The sequence below is a fragment of the Dromiciops gliroides genome, chromosome 3, assembly GCF_019393635.1.
Source record: "Dromiciops gliroides isolate mDroGli1 chromosome 3, mDroGli1.pri, whole genome shotgun sequence".
In the NCBI taxonomy this organism is placed as follows: domain Eukaryota; kingdom Metazoa; phylum Chordata; class Mammalia; order Microbiotheria; family Microbiotheriidae; genus Dromiciops; species Dromiciops gliroides.
The window spans coordinates 143,924,933-143,941,397 of NC_057863.1; the positions used below are offsets into that span (position 1 = coordinate 143,924,933).

The following is a 16,465-nucleotide window of genomic DNA, read 5'->3' on the forward strand; positions in this document are numbered from 1 at the left end:
TAAGAAAGATATTGCATGGAAGAAGGAGTGGGTAATTTGAATGGGATAAATTGTCCCACACACAAGAAAAAAAAGAGGCATGAAAGAACTATCATAAAGGAGGGAATGATGGAGAGGTGGAGAAGATTAAATCTTATTCTCATCAAAGTTGGTTCAAAGAAGGAATAACAAAAAAAATACCTCAGTTGGATATAGAAATCTATCTTATCCTATAATGAAGATAAAATTGGATGGGAATAATAGAAGAAAGAGAGGGAAGTAATACAAGAGAGGAGATTTGGGGGAAGGTGGTAATCATAAGTAAAACACTTGTCAAGAGGAAAAGGGGGGTAGGTAAGAGTGGGGGAGATAAGCAGGTGAAAAATAGCATAGAGAAGACTCTTGGTCTATTGGAGTGAAAGGAGTGTAGGGAGCCCTTTCCTGAAACGTGACTTAAGGATGCCTCATCCAAGGAAGGGAGTATGAGGGTAAATTCCAGTGCTCTCAAGTATTAACCACAGTTACACGATTTCCTCTAGTCCCCGGAAAATCATGGTGCTGACTGTAAGGGAACCGACTTTGGGAATCAGAATTCCTGTGACACCAGAGAGAAGAGGAACTTTTAGGATGACTCCTTTTGAATAGTTAAAGAGACTCATAGTTTGAAGAGGTCATCTAACCGAAACCCATTTCTGGACAAGAATGTCTTCCAACATTTCCAACAAGTTACCATCTAGGATTGGCTGTCTGGATTTTGAGACTGAAGGCAGACCACCTACATCCTGAGTATCTACTTCAACAATCCCTGAAGTCCTTTCTACAATGAAATCCAGTGAGAAACTATGAGTCAGTGATGTCTACCTGAGAACTGAAATCAACCAGGGAATAGAAAACTCAGGTGAGGAAAGAAATCTCCCACTTCAGTCAAGACTGTAGCCTGCAAAACCAAAGAATCAAGAGGACGTTTTCCATTGTAAAAAAAACAAAAAAAAAACCTAAACCCCCCCCAAAACCCAAAAACATTAGAGTGGAGAACTTGGAAGTGCTAGAGGACTGACGTGTAGTAGGCACCCACAGCCATCATACCCCAGGACACTCCTGACCTAGGTGGTCTGAGTTCCTTTCCTGACAACTGCTTTTGACCATTCAGCACTAAACCTTAAAGATTCAGAAACTTAATCCCAGGATGTGGAAGTTAGTGCAAGAATCCAAGGGATTGAGAGCAAGAGCCTGTAGCCAACCCACCCTGAAGCCTATGAGGGGACATAGTCATGCCTTAGCACAAAACCTCAATTCTGAAACTAAACTTGGAGAGATGACTACATTAAAGATGAAAATATCATTCAGTACTAAATCTGCAGATGCTCTTGAAGGAGAAAGCAACTCTATAACAAATGTAAAAAGAGATTCAAAGGAAAATATGGATTTTCCACAAGGACTACATGAATTCCTACAAGAAATGAATAAAGAGATAAAAAATGATGTAAAAAATCTGGAAGAAAGAATTGGAAATAGAATAAATAACTTAGAAGACAAAGTAGTAGACATTACTGAAGTAGAGTCCTTGAAAACAAGGGTACACCAAATAGAAATCAATGACTCCTCAAGACAGCAAGAAATATTAGAACAAAATGAAAAGATTGAAAAGCTGGAAGAAGAAAGTGTAAGGTATTTGGTATCAAAAACAACTGACTTGGAAAACTGGTCAAGAAGAGATGATTTTAAATTATTGGGCTCCCTGAAAACATCAATCTAGTAAAAAGCTTGGATGCTATATTTTAAGAAATCATAAGTGAGAACTGCCCACATTTAATAGGAAAAGAAGGCAGAATAAATATACAAAGAATTCATAGGTTACCTCCTCTAATAAATCCCCAAATAAAAACTCCTATGAATGTAATAGTCAAAATTCAGGACCTGAGAAGGAAGCAGTTCAAGTACCAAGGAGTTACAGTTAGGATCACACAAGAATTGGCTGCTTCAACCTTAAATGAGAGGAAATCTTGGAATACAATATATAGAAAAGCAAAAGAATTGGGCTTACAACCAAGAATGAGCTATCCTGTAAAACTTGGTATGATCCTATATGGGAAAAAGTGGACATTTAATACAGTAGAAGATTTTGAAGAATTTTTGGTGGAAAGACCAGAGCTAAGGAAAAAGTTTGGAATAGAAGAAACAAATGAGTTTAGTGAAATCTAGAAAGGTCAATTTATTGGAATAATTAAAAGGAGTTGTATGATAGTTCTAACATTTTTTAAATCATAAAAGCATTCTTTAAAATTCTAGTTATATATAAGATTTTTCAACATTTTGGTTTTTGAGATTTTCAGTTCCAATTTTGGTCGCATATGAATAATCCAATAAAACATTTCTGCATTAGTCATGTTTAAGAAGAAGTAGAACAAAAGGAAAAAACTTAAAAGAAAAAAATAGCAAACAATATGGTTCAATCTAATTCAGATTACACAGTGTTTTTGTTTTTTTTCTGGATGCAGAGAGCATTTTCCATCATGAGTCCTTTGGAATGGTCTTGGAACGTTGTATTGCTAAGAAGAGCTAAATCAGTCTATCACAGTTGATCATCACACAATGTTGGTGTGCAATGTTCTCCTGATTCTGCTCACTTCCCTCAGCATCAGTCCACTTAAGTCCAGGTTTTTCTGAAAACTGCTTGCTTATAATTTTTTTTTAAATAAAAGTATTTTATTATTTTCCAGTTATATGTGGAGATAGCTTTTGACATTTGTTTATATAGGATTTCCAATTCCAAATTTTTCTCCCTCCCCCCTCCCCTAGACAGCAGGTAATCTGATATAGACTATCTATATCTATATCTATATCTATATCTATATCTATATCTATATCTATATCTATATCTATATCTATATCTATATCTATATCTATATCTATATCTGTATCTGTATCTGTATCTGTATCTGTATCTGTATCTGTATCTGTATCTATATCTATATCTATATCTATATCTATATCTATATCTATATCTATATCTATCTATATCTATCTATATATAGATATATACATTGATCATATTTCTGCATTGGTCATGTTATGAGAGAAGAATCAGAGCAAAAATGGAAAAACCTCAAAAGAAAAAACAACAGCACCAAAAACAAAAGAAAAATAATATGGTTCAATCAGCATCCATATTCCAGTTTTTTTTCCTTCTGGATTTGGAGAGCCTTTTCCATCCTGAGTCCTTTGGAACTCTCTTGTACTGTTGTATTAGTGAGAGGACTCTAGTCTATCACAGTTGTTGATGATACTGTGTATAATGTTTTTCTGGTTCTGCTCATCGCTCATCATCAGTTCATGCAAGTCCTTCCTGGTTTCTCTGAATTCCTCCTGCTCGTCGTTTCTTACAGCACAATTGTATTCCATTACATTCATACCACAACTTGTTCAGCCATTCCCCATTTTTTTGTACATGAGGATCCTTTTCCCTTTTCTATGATCTCTTTGGGATACAGACGTAGTAGTGGTATTACTGGGCCAAAGGGTATGCACAGTCCCATAGCCCTCTGGGGCATAGTTCCAAATTGTTCTCCAGAATGGTTGAATCAGTTTAGTGCTAACATTTTAATGGGGATGGGGGAGGAAGAAATTTTGGTAGGCCTTTAGAACTTTAATGTCTTCAGAGGATGTTGGGGGTAGGGGGGTTGACTAGTTCTAGTTTAAGGGTTTGAAGAGTGATAAGACCAAGGGCAGGTAAAAAATAACATAATAGAAAGGAAAGGTGAACCTTTTTATTTCACATAATTAGGGTACATAAGAGGTGTATATAAATACACAAAGGAGCTTGATCATAGATGTAAAAATTTTTGGTGTAGAAGTATGTAAAACTAAGGTTAATGGTGAGAACAGGGTGCACTTCATTAAGAAGATGAAAGTACTGGGGAGGTAAGAGTCATCATAAAAACATGTCCTTATTAAGTGGTAACTAAGGTCTTTTAGAGAGCCTTAGATAATTGGGAAAATGGTTCAACAAATATTGTTTCATTATAGGAAGTTATGAGAGGTGACTTCATTGTATCCTGGGTAGTATGAACTGATTGATGCAAAGTGAAATAAACAGATTCAGAAGAAATTAAACCAGTATAAGGACAAGATAAAGAGAAAATAATTCTGAAACTAATGAATACAAAGAATCAAGCCTCCAGGAGATTTGAAAATACTTTAAACATGTTACCCTTTTTCATACAGAAGATATGGACAACAGACATGGCCATAGTGTGGGTTAACCTCTACTCACCCATTGTGGAGGCAGAATTTGGGAGGAAGAAAGTAAGGTTAATGGGAGGTTTTGTTAGTAATAATAGTCTTAAGGAGTCATTGTGATATTTCAGATTCACTCAGGGAAGATCAAATACATGATAAGCAGAACTTTAAAAAACGAAATTGTAGAATTGTACTTAGAGCAACTGGTATGAGATAGAAATCACAATTTCTTATACAGTCCTATTTTTTGCATGTTCTGATTTATGTATGGAAATTGTCTGCTTTTTAAATGGAGCATTAAATTAAAAAAAAAGGTATAATTAGGTCTTTTGGAAGACTTTTAGTGATTGGGAACCTACTGCTTTCCAAAGCATCCCATTTTGCCATGTTACTATAATGTATATAATTTTATTTACAACAGATGATCTGCTCTCCAAAATTTGGACTCATTGTTTCTAGTTCTGTACTGCTACTTCCCACCTATTTTGTTTTACTTTAAATAAAAATGTTTATAAAAAAAAAAAAGAAAAATAGCATGGAGAGGAAGAGTTAGTCACTATAACTATAAACGTGAAGGCGATGAACTTACCCATTAAAAAGAACTAGATAGCAAAATGGCTTAAAAGCCCAAATCCTACAATATATTGTTTACAAGGAACACAATTTAAGCAGAAAGATACACACAGTGTAAATGTATGGGTCTGGATCAGAATCTATTATGCTTCAGCTGAAACAAAGAAAGCAAGGGTAGCAGTCATGATTGCAGACAAAACAAAAGCAAAATTAGATAGAGTTAAAAGAGATAAAGAAGGAACTATATCTTGCTAAAAGGTAGCATAAACAATGAAGTCATATCAATATTTAACATATATGTACCATGTACGTAAAACATTTAAATCTAACTGAAAAAAAGAAAGAAGTTAAGGAAATGAATAAAATTCTTGAAAAGTTAGATATGATAGATCTCTGGAAAAAATTGAATGGGAATAGAAAGGAATGTAACTACTTAGCAGTACATGGAAACTATGCAAAAAAACACAAAACAAAACAAGGTATTAGGGCATAAAGACCTTACAACCAGATGAGGAAAATCAGAAATAGTAAAGCAATCATTTTCAGATCATAATTCAATAAAACTACATTCAAAATTGGACAATTCAAAGAGAGATTAAAACATCAGTTTTGAATTAAATAGTCTGATCCTAAAAAATTAAGTGGATAAAAGAATAAATAATATAAACAACTGATGATTTAATTAAAGAAAATGACAATGATGAGATGACATATCATCATTTATTACATGCAGGGAAACCTTACTTAAAGAAAAATTTAAATCCCTAATTGCTTACATCAATAAAATAGAGAAAAAGCAAATCAATCAATTGGGCATGCAACTAAAAAAAAATAGAAAATAAACAAATTAAAAATCCACAACTTTCTTTTTTTAATTAAATTAATCAATATTTTATCTATTTTATTGTTTTTTTCATAAAACCAGTTCTTAGTTTTATTGATTAGTTCTATAGTTTTCTTGCATTCAATTTTACTAATTTCTCCTTTAATTTTCAGGATTTCTAGTTTAGTTTCTAATTGGGGATTTCTAATTTGTTCTCTTTCTAGCATTTTAAGTTGCATGCCTAATTTTTTGATCTTTCTCTTTTTTATTCATGTAAGCAGTTAGAGCTATAAATTTTCCCCTAAGCACTGCTTTGACTGCATCCCATAGATTTTGGTATGTTGTCTCATTATTGTCATTCTCTTGGATAAAGTTACTGATTGTTTCTATGATTTGTTGTTTGACCCATTCATTCTTTAGAATGAGATTATTTAGTTTCCAATTGATTTTCATTCTACTTTTCCATGGCTCTTTCTTAATGTAATTTTTATTGCATCATGATCAGAGAATTTACTATTTCTGCCTTTCTACATTTGACTGTGATGTTTTTGTGCCCCAATACATGCTCAATTTTTGAAAATGTGCCATGTACTGATGAGAGGAAGGTATATTCCTTTCTATTCCCATTCAGTTTTCTCCAGACATCTATCATGTCTAAATTTTCTAGTATTCTATTCAACTCTTTCATTTCTTTCTTATTTATTTTTCAGCTAGATTTATCTAATTCTGAGAGGGGAGGGTTCAGATCCCTCACTAGTAGAGTATGACTGTCTAATTACTCTTGTAACTCATTTAACTTCTCCTCTAAGAATTTGGATGCTATACCACTTGGCACATACATATTTAATATTGATATTGCTTCATAATCTATAGTGCCTTTTAGCAAGATTTAGTTTCCTTCCTTAACTCTTTTAATGGGATCTATTTTTGCCTGCACTTTGTCTGAGATAAGGATTGCTACCCCTGCTTTTTTTACTTTCGCTGAAGCATAATATATTCTGCTCCTTTACTCTGTGTGTATCTCTCTGCTTCAAATGTGTTTCTTGTAAACAGCATATTGTAGGATTCTGGCTTTTAATCCAATCTGCAATTCATTTCTGTTTTATAGCAGAGTTCATCCCATTTACATTCACAGTTATTATTACTGTCTATTCCCTTCCATTCTATTTACCACCTTTGTACTTAGGAATTATTTTGCCCAACTGTGTGCCAATAAATTTGACAATCTAAATGAAATGGATAAATATTTAGAAAAATACAAACTGCCCAGGTTAACTCAAGAAGAAATAAAATCCTTAAATAAGTCCATATTAGAAAAAGAAATTGAACAAGCCATTACTCAACTCCCTAAGAAAAAATCCGCAGGGCCAGATGGGTTCACAGGTGAATTCTACCAAACATTTAAAGACCAATTAATTCCAATATTATACAGATTATTTGGGAAAATATGTGAAGGAGTTCTACCAAATTCGTTTTATGACACAATATGCTGGTGATACCAAAACCAGGCAGAACAAAAACAGAAAAATAAAATAATAGACTAATTTCCTTAATGAATATTGATGCTAAAATCTTAAACAAGATATTAGCAAGGTAATTACAGCAAGTGATCACCAGGATAATACACTGTAACAAGCTGGGATTTATACCAGGAATGTAGGGATGGTTCAACCTTAGGAAAACTATCAACATAATCAAATATATCAATAAGAAAACTAACCAAAATCATATGACTATCTCAATAGATGCAGAGAAAGCTTTTGACAAAATACAGCACCCATTTCTAATAAAAACACTAGGGATCTTAGGAAGAGGTGGAGCTTTCCTTAAAATAGTAAAAAGTATCTACTTAAAACCATCCACAAGCATTATATGTAATGGAGGTAAGTTAGAGGCCCTACCAACAAGACCAGGGTGAAACAGGGATGTCCATTATCACTTCTATTATTCAATATTGTACTAGAAATGTTAGCATTAGCAATCAGAGAATAAAAAGGAATTAAAAGGAATAGAATAGGCAAGGAGGAAACAAAACTATCACTATTTGGAGATAATATGATGGTATACTTAGAGAATCCTAGAGAATCAACTCAAAGATTACTTCAAACAATTAACAACTTTAGCAAAGTAGCAGGATATAAAATATATCCACATAAATAATCAGCATTTCTACACATGACCCACAAAGTCCTACAGCAAAAGATAGAAAGAGAAATTCCATTTAACATAACAATAGATAAAATAAAATACTTAGGAGTCTACTTGCCAAGACTCTTTTTCACACAAATCAAATCAGATCTTAATAATTGGAAAGATATCAATTTTTCATGGATAGGCCGAGATAATTGAGTAAAAATGACAATTCTACCTAAATTAATTTACTTATTCAGTGCCATACCAATCAGATAATCTAAAATTATTTTATAGAGCTAGAAAAAATAATAACAAAATTCATCTGGAAAAACAAAATGTCAAGAATATCAAGGGAAATAATGAAAAAAAAATGCACAGGAAGGTGGGTTAGAGGTACCAAACCTGGAGCTTTACTATAAACCGGCAGTCATCAAAGCTATCTGGTACTGGCTAAGAAGTAGAGTGGAGCATCAATGGAATAGTTTAGGCACAGGAGACACATTAGCAAATGACATTAGTAATGCAGTGTTTGATAAATACAGAGATTCCAGCTTCTGGGAGAGGAACTCAGTATTTGACAAAAACTGCTGGGAAAACTGGAAGATAGTATGGCAGAAATTAGGCACAGACCAACATCTTACACCTAATACTAAAATAAGGTTAAAATGGATACATGATTTAATCATAAGAGGTGATACCGTAGGTAAATTAGGAGAGGAAGGAATAGTCTACCTTTCAGATCTTTGGAAAGGAAAACCGTTTATGACTAAACAAGAGATAGAGAATATTATGAAAAGCAAAATGGATGATTTTGATTGCATTAAATTAAAAAGGTTTTGTACAAACAGAAGTAATACATCCAAAATTAGAAAGGATGCAGAAAGCTGGCAAACAATTTTTATGGGCAGTACTTCTGATAAAGGCCTCATTTCTAAAATGTATAGGGAACTAAATAAAATTTATAAGAATCCAAGTCATTCCCCTATTGAGAAATGGTCAAAGGATATGAACAGGCAGTTTTCTGATGAAGAAATCAAAGCTATCTATTCTCATATGAAAAAATGTTCTAAATCACTATTGATTAGAGAGATGCAAATTAAAACAACTCTGAGATACCACCTGACACCTATCAGATTGGCTAAAATGACAAAAACAGAAAAAAATGAATGTTGGAGAATCTGTGGGAAAATTGGAACACTAATGCACTGTTGGTGGAGCTGTGAACTGATCCAACCATTCTGGAGAGCAATCTGAAATTATGCCCAAAGGGCTATAAAGCTGTGCATATGCTTTGACCCAGCAATACCACTTTTGGGTCTTTTCCCCAAAGAGATCATAAAAAAGGGAAAAGGACCCACATGTACAAAAATATTTATAGCTGCTCTTTACATGGTGGCAAAGAATTGGAAATTGAGAGGTTGCCCATCAATTGGGGAATGGCTGAACAAGTTGTGGTATATTAATGTAATGGAATTCTATTGTGCTACAAGAAACAATGAGCAGGAAGAGTTCAGGGAAACCTGGAAGGACTTGCATAAACTGATGATGAGTGAGATGAGCAGAACCAGAAGAACATTGTACACAGTATTATCAACATTGTGTGTTGATATACTGTGATGGACTAGATTCTTCTCACCAATGTAATGGTACAGAAGAGCTCCAGGGGACCCATGATAGAAGGGGATCTCCAAATCCAGGGGGAAAAAAAGAACTGTGGAGTAGAGATGCTGATTGAACCATATTATTTCTTTTGCTTTTGGTGCTGTTGTTTTTCTATTTTGAGGTTTTTTCTCATTGCTCTGATTCTTCTCTTATAACATGATTAATGCAGAAATATTTTGGTGTTTATATATATATATATATATATATATATATATATATATATATATATATATATATATATATATATATATATAACCTACATCAGATTACTTGCTGTCTAGGGGAGGGAGGAAGAAAAATCTGAAATTGGAAAGCTTGTATAAACAAATGTTGAGAACTATTTTTACATGTAACTAGAAAAAAATAAAATACTTTTATCAGAAAAAATCCCAAGTTAAACCCCAAATTGGAAATCCTGAAAAATCAAAGGAGAGATGAATAAATTGTAAAATAAGAAAACCATTGAAATAATAAATAAATCTAGAAGTTGGTTTGATTAAAAATAAACAAACCATTGGTTAATTTGATCAAATAAAAAGGCAAGAAGAAAAACAAATAACTAATATCAAAATTGAAAGGGGTAAACTCACAAACAATGAAGAGAAAATCAAGACAATTATTAGTAACTATTGTCTTCCATTACATGCCAATACATTTGACAATCTAAGTGAAATGGAAGATTATCTACAAAACATATAATTTACCTAGATCAACAGAAGAAATAAAATATTTAAATAACACAAATATAGAAAAAAGAATATGAAGAAGTCATCAATGAACTTCCTAAGAAAAAAATTCTCAGGACTATATGGATTCACAAGTGAATTCTACCAAAAATTTAAAGAAAAATTAATTCTAATACTATATAAATTATTTGAGAAAAAAAGAGGAGTCCTAACAAACTCCTTTGATAAGTAAAATATGTTGCTGATATACAAACCAGGAAGAGTAAAAACAGAGAAAGACAATTATAGACCAGTCTCTCTAATGAATATCAATGCAAAATTTTGAAATAAAATACTACCAAAAATATTATGATCATAAGGATCATAAACTTTGATGAGGTGGGATTCATACCAGAAATGCAAGGCTGGTTTCAATATTAGGAAAACTATCACCTTAATTGACTATATCAATAGAAAATCAACAGGAATCATATCATTATCTCAATAGAAGGAGAAAAGGCCTTAGACATAATACACCACCCCTTCATATTAAAAACAAACAAACAAACAAACAAACACTAATGAGCATAGGAATAAATGGAGCTTACCATAAAATGGTAAGTACTATTTATCTAAAATCATCAGAAAACAATATCTGTAATGGGAATAAGCTAGAAGACTTCCCAGTACAATCAGGGGTGAGGCAAGGATGCACATTATTGCTTCTGTTTTTTAATATTGTAATAGATATATTAGTTATTGCAACAAGAGAAGAAAAAAAGAAATTAAATAATTAAATAATTAGAATAGGAATTGAGGAAACAAAACTATCACTCTTTGCAGATGGTATGATGATATACTTTAAAAATCCTACAGAAAATGAATCCTACAGGATTAAATATAAAGCTACTTCAAATTATTAAAAACTTTAGGAAAGTTTCAGGATACAAAATAAACCCAAATAATTCACCAGCATTTTTATATATTAACAACAAACTCCAAGAACAACAGATAGAAAAAGAAATTCCATTTAAAATAACTGTGGCCAATTTAAAATACCTGGGAGTCTACCTCACAAGACAAACATAACAACTATATGACCAGATCTACAGAACACTTTTCAGAGAAATAAAGGCATATCTAAACAATTGGGGAAATATCAATGGTTCATGGGTAGTCAGAGCCAATATAATTAAAATGACAATCCTACCTAAGTTAATTTATTTATTTAGTGCTATACCAATCACATTATTAAAAAATATTTTATAGAGCTAGAGAAAAAATAACAAAATTCATCTAGAGAAATAAAAGTTCAAGGATTTCATGGGAATCAATGAGAAAATACAAAAGAAGGTGGTCTAGCATTACTAGATATCAAACTGCATTATAAAGTGGTAATTATCAAAATAATCTGGTACTGGCTAATAGGTGCATAAGAGGAATAAAATAGATACAAATTAAACTACAGTAAATTACTATAGTATTCTAGTACATGATAAACCCAATGATCAAAGCTTTTGGAATAAAAACTCATTATTTGACAAAAAATGCTGGGAAAACTGGAAAACATTATGGCAGAAACTAGGTACAGACTAACACCTCAAACCTTATACTAAAATCAAGTCAAAATGGGTACATGATTTACACATAAAGTATGACACCATAAGCAAATTAAAGAGCATGCAATAGTTTATCAGTCAAATTTATGGGCAGAGGAAGAATTTAGGACCAAAGAAGATATAAAGAGCAATATCAGATTTAAAATGGATAATTTTGATTAGATAAAATTTAAAAAGGTTTTGCACAAACAAAAGTAATGTAACCAAGATTACAAGGGAAGCAGAAAACAGGAAAATAATGTTTGAAATAAATATCTCTGATAAAGGCCTCATTTCTCAATTATACAGGTTACTGAGTCAAATTTATAAAAAGGCAAGTCATTCTCCAGTTGATAAATGGTCAAAAGATATGAACAGGCAGTTTTAAGACAAAGAAATCAAAGCTATATATAAGCATATGAAAAAATGTTCGTATCACTAGCGATGAGAGATGCAAATTAAAACAACTCTAAGTTATCACCTCACACCTATCAAAGAGGCAAATATAACAAAAATGAAAAATACTGGATTTCGAGGTGATGTGGGAAAGCTGGAATGCTAACCCACTACTAGTGGAGTTGTGAAAACACCCAATAATTCTGCAGAGCAATTTAAAACTCTGCCCAAAGGTCTATAGAACTGTGCATACCTTTGATCCAGCTTTACCACTGATAGGTTTAGAATGCAGACATGTCCAAAATGATAAAAAGACCTATTTGTAAAAAAAAAATATATTCATACTAGCTCTTTTTGTGGTGGCTAAGAATTGGAAATCAAAGGAATGCCTAGCTCCTGAGGAATAGCTAAACAAACTGTGGTATATGATGATGATCGAGTATTACAATGCTATGAGAAATGACAACCAGTATTTTTTAGAAAGGCCTGAAAATACAAGTATGAACTCATGTATAGTGAAGTGAGTAGAACCAAGAGAACATTCTGTACAGAGACAGCAATATTGTTTGATGAAGAGCTGTGAATAACTTAACTATTCTCAACAATATAGTGATATACGACAATCCCAAAGGACTATTTATGAAACAGACTTTCCAGCACAAATGAAAGAACTGATATTGATGGAACACAGAGTGAAACATGCTATTTTCCCTTTCATTTTTTATCCAAGTTTTCTTGTATAAAATTACTACAATTGTAATGTTTTACATAATATAATAATCTATCTCTATAACATAACTATATCTATATCTATATCTATATCTATATCTATATCTATATCTATATCTATATCTATATCTATATCTATATCTATATCTATATCTATATCTATATCTATCCCTGTTCAGAGTATTCTTTCCATGTTTTTGAGTAATCCCAATAATCTTAGTAAATTTGGGGGTGCAATATTTGAATCTCCTCCTCTCTTTAGGTGGTTTTTTTGCCACTTAACATAGGTATTTCTTTATCTTCAGATATACTTTCCTTTCCTCTTCCCTTTCCACTTAGCTTGTGTATTCCAGAAACTTCAAAGTACCCAAAGTACAGTTTCGTATAACAAAAAGATTTGCTGTGTATTTCATAATATAGATAGACATGGATTCATCCAGGATACTATTGAATAAATGTGGTGATAAATGAAGGGAGATCAAATGTTTGACTTGAACTGCACATGTAGGGAGTCAGTCAGTCAGTCAGTCAGTCAGTTAACTTTTATTAAGTATTTATTATTTGCCAAGTACTACAATGTTAGTGTGTAATTTAAATTTCTAAATGTAGGTTCTAATCTGTTCCCCCAGTTTTGGAGGAAACTGACTAAAATCACTTATAAATGAGTTTAGGTTTTTAAGTGTTTATTGAAAGATAGTAAAAGAAAGAGAAAGATTGAGAACAGAATTCCTATCTTTCCTCAACTCTTCTGTGAAGTCCTCTGCCATCACAGAGATGTCAGGAACCAAAAGAGACGGAGCTCCCTGCACAGGCTCTCCTTCTGTCCCCTCCCAGAAATAGGAGGTTCTTCAAGCTGGTTGGTTGAATGGGCTGAAAGTTCAAAGTTTGTTAGCTTCTGAGAACCAAGCTTTCTTAAGTACCCTCAAGTACCAGCCAGATGTGCTTAGAATCTAGTCAACAATAAGTCAGCTAGTAATCCACTCAGGTGGGCTCTTGAATATCTGCCAAATCTCATCTATCACATTCCATTATCTTGACAGTGGGGATATAAAAGAAAGGTACAAACAAAATTCTTTCCCAAAAATCAGTCATCTAATAGTAGAGAGAACAAAAAAACAACCATGTGAAAACAAAATATGTAAAGGATATATTAGAAATGATCAAAATAAAGAAATCATTATATTTAATGGGAATCTGGAAAGTATTCTATAAGAAGGTGATACTTTTGATAGGGTATGAAGGAAGTCATAGAAGCTAGGAGTAGGAAGTGAGGAGGGAGAGAATTATACTCATGGAGATAACCTGTAAATGTACTTAGATTCACTTGATGGAATTTCTTGTTTAAGGAATAGCAAGGAGGTCAGTGCCATTGGATCATAGAGTACTTGGGGGTTGGCAAGGGATAAGGTTGATAGAAAAGATGAGAGTATATAAGGAAAAGCTTTGAATGCCAGAAGATTTTAGTATTGATCCCCATAGTGATATGAAACTGCTTCAAGGATAACGAGGTTATGTGGTAAGACTTGAGTTTTATGAATATCACTTTGCCAGCAGAGTGGAGGATAAACTTGAATGGGGAGAGATTTGTGGCCAGACAGAAAGATCAATCAGCAAGTTATTGCATTATTAGTCCAGGCATGAGAAAATAATTGACTGATGGAGGATGGTGAAAGTATCAGAGGAGAGAAAAGATTTGGGGAAAAATATGCAAGGAGATGATAACTGAACTAATGGAAACCAAGGATATAAAAAAAAGAGAAATGGAAAATTGACGTCATTGAAGAAATGCTAAGTGAGTGAAATGATGGATTCATAACTAATGTTTGGGTTATAAAAGGATAAAAATGTGTGGGAAATAAAAACCACATTTGGGATATTTTATAGTGAGAGGTTTCTGGTTACATGTAATAGATAATCATCATATTTACATGTGAAAATTGTATTTATTGAGGTTCACAATTATTCAGTTTTGGAGTGTTGACATTTTTGTTAAATGTAATATTGAGAATTATTCTACTAAAAGTAATGTTTCTATGTTATAGGAGTTTGTAGGGGAGAGAAAGACTATACCTCTTTACAGATATGTAATCATAATTCTTCCTTTGAATTTGATTTAAAATTATTTTATAAGTAGTAGTTACTTGGTAAGTATATGCTGCATTCAGTTCACTATTCTAGACATTAAGGAAACAAAGCTAATTAAAATGCTGACTCTTTTTGCATTGGCAAGTAAAAATTTGTATAGAAAAGCATTACCAGTCATTAAGGTGACAAAAAATCCTTCAACAAAAAGGTATATTTTCTGAATATTTGGAATAAGCTGAAAAAGAATAACTACTAGGGACATGGTAGATATTTTCAAGTATTTGGAGGGCTATAGTATGGAAGAAGAGTTGGAGTGATTCTTTTTGGTTACAAAAACAATAGATGGAAATTGAAGAAAATAATTTCTAGACTTAAAGGAAAACTTTCTAATAATTAGAGTGGAATGGGTTGTTTTAGGAATTAGCATAATGCTCATTAGGAATCTTTATGTAGAGAAGTGTAGGGAAGGGGAGTTGCTGTGGTTTCTTGCTTCAACATTGCTTGAACAGAACCCACTTCTAGATTCATGGCTGGAGTCACTTTTAGCCACCTCTCCACCTTCACCTCCACTAACTAACACTTCTCTGTCTTACCGTTCTAGCAGCAGCCATCTGCCTCACTGCCTGTTGACACTGTCTCTCCAGCCCCAGCAGAAGCCGCTGTGCAGCTGTCTCCTCCCTCTGCCTCCTCCTCTAAGCTGCCTCCACCATCTCGGCTGCCATGATGACCTCGTCTCCCTCTCAGGTGTGAAAGAACTACCACCAGGACTCTGAGGCCATCATCAACTGGCAGATTAACCTGGATCTCTACGCCTCCTACATCTACCTGTCTATGTCTTACTACTTCAACCAAGATGACATGACCCTGAAGAGCTTTGCCAAGTATTTCCTACACCAGTCCCACGAGGAGTGGGAGATTGCTGAGAAGCTGATTAAATTGCAGAACCAATGCTTTGGCCACATCTTCCTGCAAGACATCAAGAAATCAGAATGCAATGACTGGGAGAGAGGATTGAAAGCAATGGAGTGTGCTCTGCACTTGGAAAAAAGGTCACTCAGTCATTACTGGGCATGCACAATCTGACAACTGAGAAAAACAACCCCCATTTATGTGATTTCATCAAAACCCACTACCTGGATAAACAGGTAAAGTCCCGCAAACAACTAGGTGATCATGTAACCAACCTGAGCAAAATGGGGGCTCCTGATTCTGGCATGGCAGAATATCTTTTTGATAAGCATACCCATGGAGACAGTGACAATGAGAGCTAAGACACACCTGGCTTCCCCCACACCTGGGATCTGTGAGTACCACTCCTCCTATCTTTCAGTGCATGCATATTTTGGTTATCTGACCTTTTCATAATCTGTACCCCCAAAAAACAAAACCCTACCACCATTTACATACCAATAAATTGACTTGGTACTGATAAAAAAACAAACAAACAATACTTTATGTATAGGTAAGATGAACTTCTATTGATGAAAGAGGTTTAACTTCATCAAGATATATCCAAGATATAAAGGTATTCTTCATCAGGTACAGGTTGGACTAGGTGATCAGCTCCACACAGGTTTCTAGGG

The 16,465-nt window shown here is 33.4% G+C and overlaps 1 pseudogene; it reads left to right on the forward strand.

The window, feature by feature from the left end:
• Positions 1–1,165: 1,165 nt before the first annotated feature.
• Positions 1,166–16,153, forward strand: LOC122747251 (annotated as a pseudogene).
• Positions 16,154–16,465: the final 312 nt, after the last annotated feature.